Below are 12668 nucleotides of genomic sequence, written 5' to 3'. Positions count from 1 at the left end.
GAAGCTTCAGTCTGCACCTTAAATGCTCTTCTCGGATTGGTAACATTTTAATGATCCATCTGCACCTTATAAATCACGTGTAAAATCCATGTCAAACCCTCCCTCTCCCTGTCTGTTCATTTAGAATGTGTTACTGTTTGACAGACAGAAGAATGGCAAGGACATTTTCTCCAAGCGTTTCTGTGTGTGTGGTCGTATGTGACTGTATGCACTCGCCTGCCCTACATATTGAATATGTATGTGTACCTTGGGAACTTCTTGGCTATAAGTGTTTATGATTATTTGTTATCTAAAAAACTGACTGAGCATTACCAACGTGAGTAAGGCTTGTGTCCGCCTCAGCACCTCATAAATCTCCTTCCCCACCCTGTCCCTGCCTGATGACATATTTCTGTGTCTCACTAAGTATCTTGCTCCAAAAGGATACTTGTTCCAAATGCCACGTCATTAAGGGACACATTTATATATACAGCATCCCCACACAGAGACACACACACAGGACATGCCAAGTCATTAGTGCAGAGAGGTGCACAATACAAAAAAAAGTTGTCCCACAGTTACAGGAAAGAGTGAACAGACAAATGGGTCTTTCTGCTACGCTAGTGAGGAAACAAGGAGAACAGCTTCAGAGGAGCAGATGTGAAGCAACAGGATGCAGAGGAGCAACCACAGAGACACGGTGCTGTGATGTGATGGCGTGGCCAGCAGTCTTCTGCGTGATGGATCTCCAGGTGTGATTAAACAAACAGCCTGTTATCAGAAGCTGTAACGGCTGTAAAGTGCAGTCCCAAAGTCTTTTCCCCTGTTTACTTTACATTCACATTCTCCTAAGAGACATCACTGGGGCATTAAAACAGAGAAAAACAACACTACCGATGTCTGCACCATCTGATATTTCCCCCAGAAACTGTGTGTCCATCTGAGAGACATAAATCACTGCCACTAGACCTAGTGAGTGAGCGCCAAACACAAGAGAGCCACCTTGGCACAGCAGTCAATCATGTTTTGGCAAAACACACCAGAAGTGGAGAAGAAAAATGTAGGAAATGATGGATATCGAATTAGTGGAATAACAGTCTTCACACTCACAGACACATACACCACAAAATACACAAATGGTATAGGCCTCACAGGTAATTCTCCTTGATGACTTCGACAAGTCACCACTTCCATTTTTCTTGGACTGTCTGTTTAAACACTTGCAGTGTAATATTAAATTTTATGTTTGTTCAGGCCAAACTGGAACAAGGTAAGAAGTGTGCACAGCAGATTCCAGTGTGCGCAGCAGACTGGAGTACCCTCGCAGAGTGATATTGTCACATTTATTAATGCGTGAGGAGTGATGGGAGGAAAAAAGACTGAGTATTTTGACTTAAAATCATTTTTAAATACACCTGCCCAGAACAGATTTGGGTTTGCACTCACATCGGTCCAGGGTTCACTTCACAAATTGTTCTGCATGTCTAAGACATTTCTCCATATCAGATTTTCTTCATTTCCCCCCACTTCCTTGTGACAAAAATACTTGACAAGCAAGTTGATCCTGTCATTAACATAGAATAACTGCTTCTGCTTAAAGCTTTAAGCAAATTTTAACCTAAGGTCAATTTGTCTGAGACTGCATTTTCTGTAGAGACAGATGCAAGATTGGCCTGATAATAATATCAGTAAATAGAAGTCTATTATAGACATCTATCATAACTGGCGATGTATGAAATTTTACAGATCATACAAAAAAACAAGTGTGTAATAATTTAGAACTGGTGCCGTCAGACTTCCACTGACTCTCAACACTGTCTGCAGCACATGAAGCCGACGAGGCATGAGATGGTTGTTGTGTATTTTGGGTTATAACAGGATCCGTAGTGGGCTTGCCCCGATGCATTATGGGAAATGATGCTTTTCGGCTGTTGCTCGGGCTAGCTCCATGTTAAGTTGCTCCGTTATAATAAATACCGAAAGTTACGTCGTGGTCCGAGTATCATTGTTATACTAGTAACCCGGAGTGAAGATATAACAAAAGTGGCGACGAGGACGTCTGGACCGACGCTGCAGTCCGCTTTGGAGTTTTACATTTTTTTTCCTGCTGATGCCTCGCGCTAACCTGGTGTTAGACGGCGCCGGAGGTAGGACGACGCTACCGGTGTGCGAAGGTGGATGCCGTTTGTTTTTTTTTTTCTCAGCGAAACGGGGAGGAATGTACAGCGGACAGGACGACGAAGGCAGACTCCGTAAGTGACGTTAACCAAAACATAAACGGATAAAAGAGACGTTACGAAAAGGAACAGTTGTGAGGGGAAGAATGCCATTCAACCAGGAGCCGAGTAATGGCTGGAGTTACTGGCCCTATCGGTCCCTTCGACGAAAGCACGGAGCAATGGAGCTCATATACGGAGCGTTTTTGGATATTTCGTTGCGGCTAACGACATACAGGATGCTAAACTGGTGCCCATTTTTTTGAGTGTGATAGGCCCAAAGACTTTTACCCTGCTAAGGAGCCTGCTACAGCCAGCAAAGCCAGGCAGTAAAAGTTTCACAGAGATCGTGGACACACTGACCAAACACTTCTCGCCCAAGCCCCTCGTGATCGCTGAACGGTTCAAGTTTCACAAGCGAAACCAAGAAGAGGGTGAGTCTGTCACAATGTTCGTTGCATCGTTACGCAAATTAGCTGAACACTGTGAGTTTAAAGATGTTTTAAATGACACATTAAGAGACAGACTCGTGTGTGGTTTAAGAAATGAAGCTGCACAGAAGAAATTGCTCACGGAAAGTGATTTGACTCTTGAGAAGGCAATTAATATCAGTGTGACCATGGAAATGGCATCAAAAGAAGCCCATGCGCTACATGCTACAGACAGAGTACACAAACTAGACAATGGTAAAGCAAATGCACAGGGACCATGCTTCCGCTGTGGCAAGTTAGGACACCTTGCTAGTGATTGCTGGTGCAAAGAAATGGATTGCAACAACTGTGGAAAAAAAGGTCATGTAGCACGGGCATGCAGGAACAAAAGGTGCAAGGATAAGGGCTCAAAGCCTGGGAATAAAAGAGGCACTGCAAGATTCAAAAAAGAAAGACATGTTCACACAGTTAAGCTTCATGAGGATAGAGCAAATGACTCCTCAGATGAAGAAGTGTTGTCTGCAATAAATACTGTGCGAATACTGAAGGTGGACGAAACCTCAGACGGCTTTTGGGTCACGCCCAAACTGGAGGGACATGTTGTAAAAATGCAGATTGACACTGGGTCAAAAGCATCACTAGTGTCATATAATGTCTATAGGACATGTCTGAAGCACCTTCCACTCAAACCCTCCGACACAGTATTTAAAGGATATACTGGACATCGAGTGCCTATGAAAGGAATGGCAGAGGTGACTGTTCAATACAATGGCCAAACTGCTAAGCTGCCTGTGTATGTTACGCAGAAGAACTGCCCTGCTATAATGGGACGTGTGTGGCTCAAAACAATCAGACTCAACTGGCAAGAGGTGAGAAAGCTGTCGCATGGTTCCTCTCAGCTACAGGCCATACTGGGAAAACACCAGGAGGTTTTTCGTGAGGAGCTGGGCAGCATGAAAAAAATTACAGTGAAGCTGCATCTCAAGCCTGACTCCAAGCCAGTCTTTATGAAGGCTAGACCTGTGCCGTACGCCATTCGGCCCAAGGTGGAGTCTAATTTAGACGCATTGTCAAGAATGGTGTTCTGGAGCCGGTTACGACCAGCGAGTGGGCCACGCCCATCGTTCCAGTTCCCAAAAAGGACGGCGGAATCCGGATCTGCGGAGACTTCAAGGTATCCGTGAATCCTGTATTAACAGCAGAGCAGTATCCCCTTCCACTGATTGATGACTTATTTGCTGGTCTGAGTGGAGGACAAAAGTTCAGCAAAATAGATCTCAACCAAGCTTACCTGCAAATGCACGTTGAAGAGCAGTCACGTGACATGTTGACTATTAACACACATAAGGGACTTTTCAGATTTTGCAGGTTGCCTTTTGGCATCACATCAGCTCCAGCATTGTTTCAACGAGCGATTGATCAAATCCTGAGCGGATTACCTGGTGTGCAATGCTATCTGGATGATATCCTGTGTACAGGAGCAGATGATGAAGAGCATCTGCGCAACTTGGATGCGACCCTTCAGAGGCTGAAGGAATACGGATTGAGAGTCCATAAGGAGAAATGTGACTTTTTCCAGTCATCTGTGGAATATCTAGGGCACGTGATTGATGCAAATGGACTTCACACTGCACCTTCGAAGATCACAGCAATCGTGGATGCACCCCCACCACGAAATGTCAGTCAGTTAAAGTCTTTCTTAGGGCTGTTGAACTACTACGGACGGTTCATACCCAACTTGGCATCACTCCTGAAACCACTGCACAACCTGCTACGCAAGGAAGAAGCATGGGAGTGGACAGCAAGCTGCCAAGACGCCTTTCAAAAGGCAAAGGATTCACTGACTGCATCTGAGGTGCTAACCCACTTCAATCCCAAGTTCCCAATTCAGCTTGCTTGTGATGCTTCTCCCTATGGGGTGGGAGCAGTGATTTCCCACATTCTCCCAAATGGCGAAGAAAGGCCAATTGCATTCGCATCAAGGACATTAAACACAGCAGAGTCCAACTATGCTCAGCTGGAACGAGAGGCGCTGAGCATTGTATTCGGTGTTCGGAAATTCCACCAGTACCTGTACGGTAGGAAGTTTACACTGTTTACTGACCATAGGCCTCTCACAACCATCCTGGGACCCTATACAGGGATTCCATCTCTTGCTGCTTCACGTCTCCAGAGGTGGGCGTTGATATTGTCAGGACATTCTTATGACATCAAGTATCGCAAATCGGAGTCTCATTGCAATGCAGATGGGTTGTCCAGGTTACCCCTTCCTGTTAAAAAACCCGTCTCTGACACAGTTGAGATCCTCTACTTCAGGGAGGTAGAGACAGCACCTGTTTCGGCTGTGCAGGTGAAAAAGGCGTCCAGAAATGACCCTGTGTTGGCAGCAGTGCTGGACTGGATCATTAAGGGTCTGCCTGCAAGTAAGGGTGTAGACCTGAAGGCTTTCCTGGGAAAGCGGGCGGAGCTTTCTGTTCAGGCGGGATGTTTGCTGTGGGGGAGGAGAGTCATCATTCCCATGTCACTGCGACCAAAACTGTTGAAGCAACTGCATGCAGGACATAGTGGAATAGTGAGAATGAAGGAAATAGCGAGAAGCTATTTTTGGTGGCCAAATATGGACAAACAGATCGAGGAGATTGCTAAGAACTGCTCTTCGTGTCAACCCACCACTTGCTCCTCTTCATCCCTGGGAGTTCCCACAGGAGCCATGGCATCGGGTACACATTGACTTTGCAGGTCCATACGAGGACAAAATGTTTCTTGTAGCTGTTGATGCACACAGTAAATGGCCTGAAGTGACCATCATGAAATCAGCCACCACTGAAAAGACCATAGAAGCTCTAGGAGAAATGTACAGTAGGTTTGGATCTCCTACTCAGATAGTCTCTGACAATGGACCTCAACTGGTTTCACAGGAAATGGAGGCTTTCCTACAGGCTAATGGAGTGCAGCACATTACGTCAGCTCCATACCATCCTGCAACGAATGGTCTTGCAGAAAGGTTTGTTCAGACAATGAAACATGCACTGAAAACATCACAAGGCCAAGGAACACTGCATCAGAGACTGCACAAGTTTCTGCTTAACTACCGGAATAGTCCACATGCGACCACAAGGACATCTCCTGCCAACGCAATGTTCAAAAGAGATCTGCGCACTACCTTTGATCTTTTGAAACCCTCAACTGTGAAGGACACTGTACAAAAACAACAAGAGAAACAAATCATGTACAGGGGTCAAAAGGTCAAGGGCAGAGTCTTCAGCACCGGCGAGTCAGTGCAGGCCAGGAACTACCGAGGAGTACACAAGTGGGTTCCTGCAACTGTCATTGCTCAAACTGGTCCAGTTTCATATACAGTTCAGGTGGCCGATGGAGTCTGGAGAAGACACGTGGATCAGCTACTCCGGTCCGCACCAGTGTCTACAGAAGGGTCTTGCGGAGATCTTGAAAATGCACTCATCGACTCGTCAGCCCCTTCACACACACAAGTAGAGAACTCCACCACATCAGGAACAGTGGTTCCACCTGTAAAGGAGACTGTAAGAGAGACTGAGACATCTTCGGTGTCAGGAACAAAGGCTCCACAAGAGAGCACACAGACTGACGTTACCACAGACCGCCGATACCCCAATAGAGAGCGGCGGCCTCCTGTTCGTCTGAGTTATTAGATGGCACCTGACCCAAATGAACGGGGCAGAATAATCCCCATGGGTCATGGGGAGGTTGAGGTAGTCCACCCTCACTCCCCAAGATAGCAATTAAAAGAGTTGGTGTTGTAACCTTGCAGTTAATAAGAGGTGAAATGTTTGTGAGGCTATTACTGTCATGTGCCAGTGAAGACTGAAGTTTGTGAGTAGATCACCTGTTTATTTCATAGTACATCCTTTGTAAGAGGGGAGGAGATGTTGTGTATTTTGGGTTATAACAGGATCCGTAGTGGGCTTGCCCCGATGCATTATGGGAAATGATGCTTTTCGGCTGTTGCTCGGGCTAGCTCCATGTTAAGTTGCTCCGTTATAATAAATACCGCAAGTTACGTCGTGGTCCGAGTATCATTGTTATACTAGTAACCCGGAGTGAAGATATAACAATGGTGGTGCACGGCTGCACGGTGAATTATCAAGTTTGTGCCATATATTGCTCATAAATAAATGCACTTAAAGTTAATCCATTTCCTCTGCTTTCTTTGTCTTTTGTCCTTTTGAAGTCTGATATAACTCTAAAAAGTATTTGTTCCAGCTGTGCATTGCTTCAAGACACACAAAGAACCATATTTCACTGAAATAAACATTGCATACTATCCCACATAAACCAGTGTCCAAGCCTTGGAACATTGCCATGTGAAGGTTTAAATCTCTTCTGACTCAGTTAATCTTGAAGCTTTTCAGAAAATACCACATTTGTCCCGAGTTCCTTTGGTCGAAACGTGTCTAACATTTTGAGGTTTGTGAAAAACATGTTTGTTTTGTTTCTTCTTTTTTTCCCTCTCTCTTATATAATTAATCAAATCAAGTCCAGATGTGAAAGGAAGCATCATGTGCGTTCAGCTTATTGACACAGTTTTGAGACTTTAAACTGTTTGGCTGTAATGTCCAAATGGATTTGGCAGCAAACACAAAAACAGGAAACAAGCCCTTATTCTGCAGGGATGAGTGTCCAACAGCTATAATCCGCCTGTGAATAAACTGTATTTGTTGGTATGTTCTTATTGTTGGTTTTAAGTGCAACTGAGGAGAAGGGTCACAGTGTAAAGTTTCACTTTCACCCAGGCTGCTCTGCTCTAAGTCTCCAGTAGACTGTAATCCTATCATCTGCTAGAACGACGAACTGCCTGAGACGAATTGTCAAGGTACAGTTCAAAACCCCAACAAATATGCAGTAACACCGCACACACATGCACACAGTCACCAGCACAAATACATGGATGCGACTACACAGAGACCCCGCGGCATACGGTCTCTGTTAATGTTTTTGTTCAGTTACAACCACGAAACCATGAGTTCAGTCTTGTTAGCTGGAAAGCTGAGTCCCTTTTGTTCAGAAGAAAGAGAATAATGGCTTGTTGGAAAGGGTTACCATGCTTTACTGTCATGCCAGTGGTTGTTACAGATTTCTGGGGATTTAGAATAAAGCCATTTGAGGATCATGTCATTGTTCAGAGTGGCATGGATACACGGGGAATGGAAATTCACAGAGATTAGGTACAACTTGTAGTTAGGCATGTTTGGAAAAGATGATGGTAAGATTAATCTACAAATACATCTGTAGGTGTGTCTATTTACATTCTGAGCCATGCAAACATGGATTTCAGTGCATGTGAATAAATTGTGCATTGTACAACCTCAGTACAGCTTAAATATCCCAGAGAGATCTAGATAAGACCTGGATGTGCAAAGGGAAACGTTTGGATTGGGAAGTCCAAAGGTAGAAAGTGGGGGCAAAAGGGATTAAAATGTCCCCACTTCCTCAGCAAGAGGGGAACCAGATCATGAGTCACACAGATTGTTGGCAAGGAGCAAAGTACTTTACATGGCTGGGAACGTCAGTGATGCATTGCAAAAACATGCTCTTCAACCGGTATGGCAAAGAAGACACACCACATTGCACACAGAATGTAAATACCTACATGTACTGTAAGATAATTAAAAATGATCTGGGTATAGACACACAGACGAGCACACACACACACAAACCCAGGCAGAGGGAGATGCACAGCGACTGAACGCAACCGTCTAAATTCCAAGGAGACATGTGTAATGAGGGCTGAGTCATTTGGATGTAATTATAGGCAACCAAGTGGAAAAGATGAAGTAAATCAACTCAAAGTGATTTCAGTATAGAAAAACTCAATTCTGCTGTGTAAACTCAGTTCGCCATAAATTTAATTAATGTTGGTTTAAATGGAAGCGCTCGGCCTATTGTGTGTCATAAAACATTGCTGAGGTTTTGACTTGACTCCCTCTGTCTCTCTTACTCGTGTACTCTAATTTGTCTTTCCTCTAATCTCAGCTCAGCCAGCATGGAGTGAAACTGCAGCTCTCTAGCGCCACCTTGTGTTCTCTAATTACCCCTACAACAGTTGAGACTTTTCCTCTGCACTTGTTTTGAATGATTACATTTTTGGGGTTGGGGCACAAGTATAAAAAACTGAATGCAGTCCAATACAACATCTGTGCTACGAATGATAAACTTTCATTTTCTTTTGGTAATCTTAAAATGTGACAATGCTGGTTTATGTAATTTTTCTTTAGCTTATTTTTGAAAGTTAATTCAAAAATAAGCTATATATATACATACATACATACATACATATATATATATATATATATATATATATATATATATATATATATATATATATGTATGTATGTATGTATGTATGTATGTATGTATGTATGTATATATATATATATATATATATATACATACATACATACATACATACATACATATACATATATATATAAAAAAAAAAAACACCCAGCGCGCCCCTGCGGGCGGTTTATCCTTCAAGCTCGGGTCCTCTACCAGAGGCCTGGGAGCTTGAGGGTCCTGCGCAGTATCTTAGCTGTTCCCAGGACTGCGCTCTTCTGGACAGAGATCTCCGATGTTATTCCCGGGATCTGCTGGAGCCACTCGCCTAGCTTGGGAGTCACCGCACCTAGTGCTCCGATTACCACGGGGACCACCGTTACCTTCACCCTCCACATCCTCTCGAGCTCTTCTCTGAGCCCTTGGTATTTCTCCAGCTTCTCGTGTTCCTTCTTCCTGATATTGCTGTCATTCGGAACCGCTACATCGATCACTACGGCCGTCTTCTTCTGTCTGTCTACCACCACTATGTCCGGTTGGTTAGCCACCACCATTTTGTCCGTCTGTATCTGGAAGTCCCACAGGATCTTAGCTCGGTCATTCTCCACCACCCTTGGGGGCATCTCCCATTTTGACCTCGGGACTTCTAGGTTATACTCGGCACAGATGTTCCTGTACACTATGCCGGCCACTTGGTTATGGCGTTCCATGTATGCCTTGCCTGCTAGCATCTTGCACCCTGCTGTTATGTGCTGGATTGTCTCTGGGGCATCTTTACACAGCCTGCACCTGGGGTCTTGCCTGGTGTGATAGACCCCAGCCTCTATGGATCTTGTACTCAGAGCTTGTTCTTGTGCTGCCATGATTAGTGCCTCTGTGCTGTCTTTCAGTCCAGCTTTGTCCAGCCACTGGTAGGATTTCTGGATATCAGCCACCTCCTCTATCTGCCGGTGGTACATACCGTGCAGGGGCCTGTCCTTCCATGATGGTTCCTCGTCTCCCTCCTCTTTCTTGGGTTTCTGCTGCCTGAGGTATTCACTGAGCACTCGGTCAGTTGGGGCCATCTTCCCAATGTATTCTTGGATGTTCCTTGTCTCATCCTGGACTGTGGTGCTGACACTCACCAGTCCCCGGCCCCCTTCCTTCCGCTTAGCGTACAGCCTCAGGGTGCTGGACTTGGGGTGAAACCCTCCATGCATGGTAAGGAGCTTTCTTGTCTTTATGTCAGTGGCTTCTATCTCCTCCTTTGGCCAGCCTATTACCCCAGCAGGGTACCTGATCACGGGCAGGGCGTACGTGTTGATGGCCCGGATCTTGTTCTTACCATTCAGCTGACTCCTCAGGACTTGCCTGACCCTCTGCAGGTACTTGGTGGTTGCAGCCTTTCTAGCGGCCTCTTCATGGTTCCCATTTGCCTGCGGGATCCCCAGGTACTTGTAACTGTCCTCTATGTCTGCAATGTTGCCTTCTGGTAGTTCAATCCCCTCAGTTCTGACTACCTTCCCTCTCTTTGTTACCATCCGACTACACTTCTCCAGTCCGAACGACATTCCAATGTCATTGCTGTATAGCCTGGTAGTGTGGATCAGTGAATCGATGTCTCGTTCACTCTTGGCATACAGCTTGATGTCATCCATGTACAGGAGGTGGCTGACAACTGCTCCGTTCCGTAGTATATATATATATATGTATATGTATGTATGTATGTATATATATATATATATATACATACATACATATATATATATATATATATATATATATATATATATATATATATACATACATATATATATATATATATATATATATATATATATATATATATATATATATATATGTATATATTTCATACGATAAATGTCAGAAAATTAACAGGATTGTAGGAAAAAAATACACTAAAAATGAAATATATCACATATATGTTCACATATTCATCATAACATTGGGAAGTGAGTGATTATTTTCAGGTGAAAACCACTAATGCAGTGTGAGAGCTTTTAGTGTAAGGCATGTGAACCCTCACTGTACTCATTTTTCCTCTAGATGGAGACAGCTACCAACTACACACTAGACTGATAGAAGGACACAGCATTTGCAGCACCACAGGACTTACTAAAAATGTGTGAAGGTCAACAAAAGCCATTGTTCTCTAACTGCAGCACACCAGTCATTATATACTAATCAGCATTCCAGAAGCTGTAACTCCAGATTTGTGCTTGTTATTTCATCAAAGAGCACAAAAACAAGGAAGAAAATGAGGAAATTCACTTAGAGAGCTGTGGGAGGCTATAAAATGAGCAGCGTTGATATTTTATAAAAACAAATATGACAGAAATTGATTCGCAAGAGTCCAGCTAATTTGTTTTTCACACATCAGGTTCATGACATAATCTCATGCATATTCTAGACCATTAAAAATACAGCTCTTGGCATCTGATGACAAGTATCGGGTCTGTACACTGGGGCTGACATAGATCTGTCTGTCACCTCACAGTAAATCATTTTCACACACTCGGAGGTCACACGTGTTCGGTGATGGGTTTCGAGGAGAAAAGCCGAATATTAAGTGGAGTAAATAAACGGGTAGAGCTGACGGTGAAAACACTTGTAATATTTGCCTTAGAGGCAAAAATGGGGCTTCATCTTTGAATCGCTTTTAACAGGTTTGTTGGTAAAAGGAATAAGACACCAATCACAAAGATAAATCTGTAGTGGAGCCGACTTTGTAGAAATCAATTACTTTTCTGTTCTCACTCCATCTTCCCATCCCAGTGTTCAGGGTGGTGACAAGATCATGTTAATTTTGATTTAGCTTCCTCTGTACACCCTCAGTGTCAGCTGTCCTCTATATATGGCTTTTTGTAAGCGATCCAAGCTGTAAGTGTACGAGCTGCTGATGCTCCTGAAATTAAATATCTCTCTCTCCCTGGATTTGCTCTCACCTGTTGCCAATAAACACCTTATTGGAGAGAACATCGGACCTTTATTTGCCGGTATCTTCTTAGTTTTACATTCACTTAACTCCTTACACACACAGGCACGCTGCACATTCAAGCTTCTATTGATGCATTTCTGCATCTCTGACCTGTGGTGTACAAACAGTCATATCACTTTTTCAAATTCTTTGGGGACCACAATTCTTGGAGCTGGCCTCACTCCTTTTTTCTTTTTCCAGATATAATGGGCAATCCACCCTGCTCGGCTTGCCACCAACTGGCAGCGCCAGCAGGCTGCCCCCAGACCTTGGAACGGTATCAAGCAGACCGGGCCAGTATCCTAGCAGCCAAAACCCAACAGATGCACCACACTGAAGACAACATCACAAAATCAGGGGACTTACATTTATAATGTTCTCCCTCACACATAAACACACTCATATTCTGAGCTAAATATAAACACTGCCTCAGCAAGGGAGTTAGCAGATGAGTGGAAATAAAATCTGGTGTCTCAGAGTTTAATCTCTGCTGTTTTCTGTTTGTCCTTGCAGGTGCTTCGCTGTTTTATAAAGAAAAAAGAAAAAAAAAGCTTCATTTGTTTAGATGAGGGTCTTACTGTATGGTTGAAAAGGTCAGAGTTAATAATGATAGTATCACAACTTCGTCTCAGATATTTAATGAAAAAGAAGATACTTGCTTTAAAAGGGCATTGCAGTACACCTGTATTAATCCATGGTACCCTCAGGAACTTCCTCAGGACTGATTTACATGTGTGTGTTATATTTAAT

This window comes from Copadichromis virginalis, linkage group LG13 (genome assembly GCF_057382275.1).
Source record: "Copadichromis virginalis isolate Kocher_CV1m ecotype Utaka linkage group LG13, C_Virginalis_male_GT1.1, whole genome shotgun sequence".
Taxonomy (NCBI): domain Eukaryota; kingdom Metazoa; phylum Chordata; class Actinopteri; order Cichliformes; family Cichlidae; genus Copadichromis; species Copadichromis virginalis.
This window is presented reverse-complemented; position numbering follows the sequence as displayed.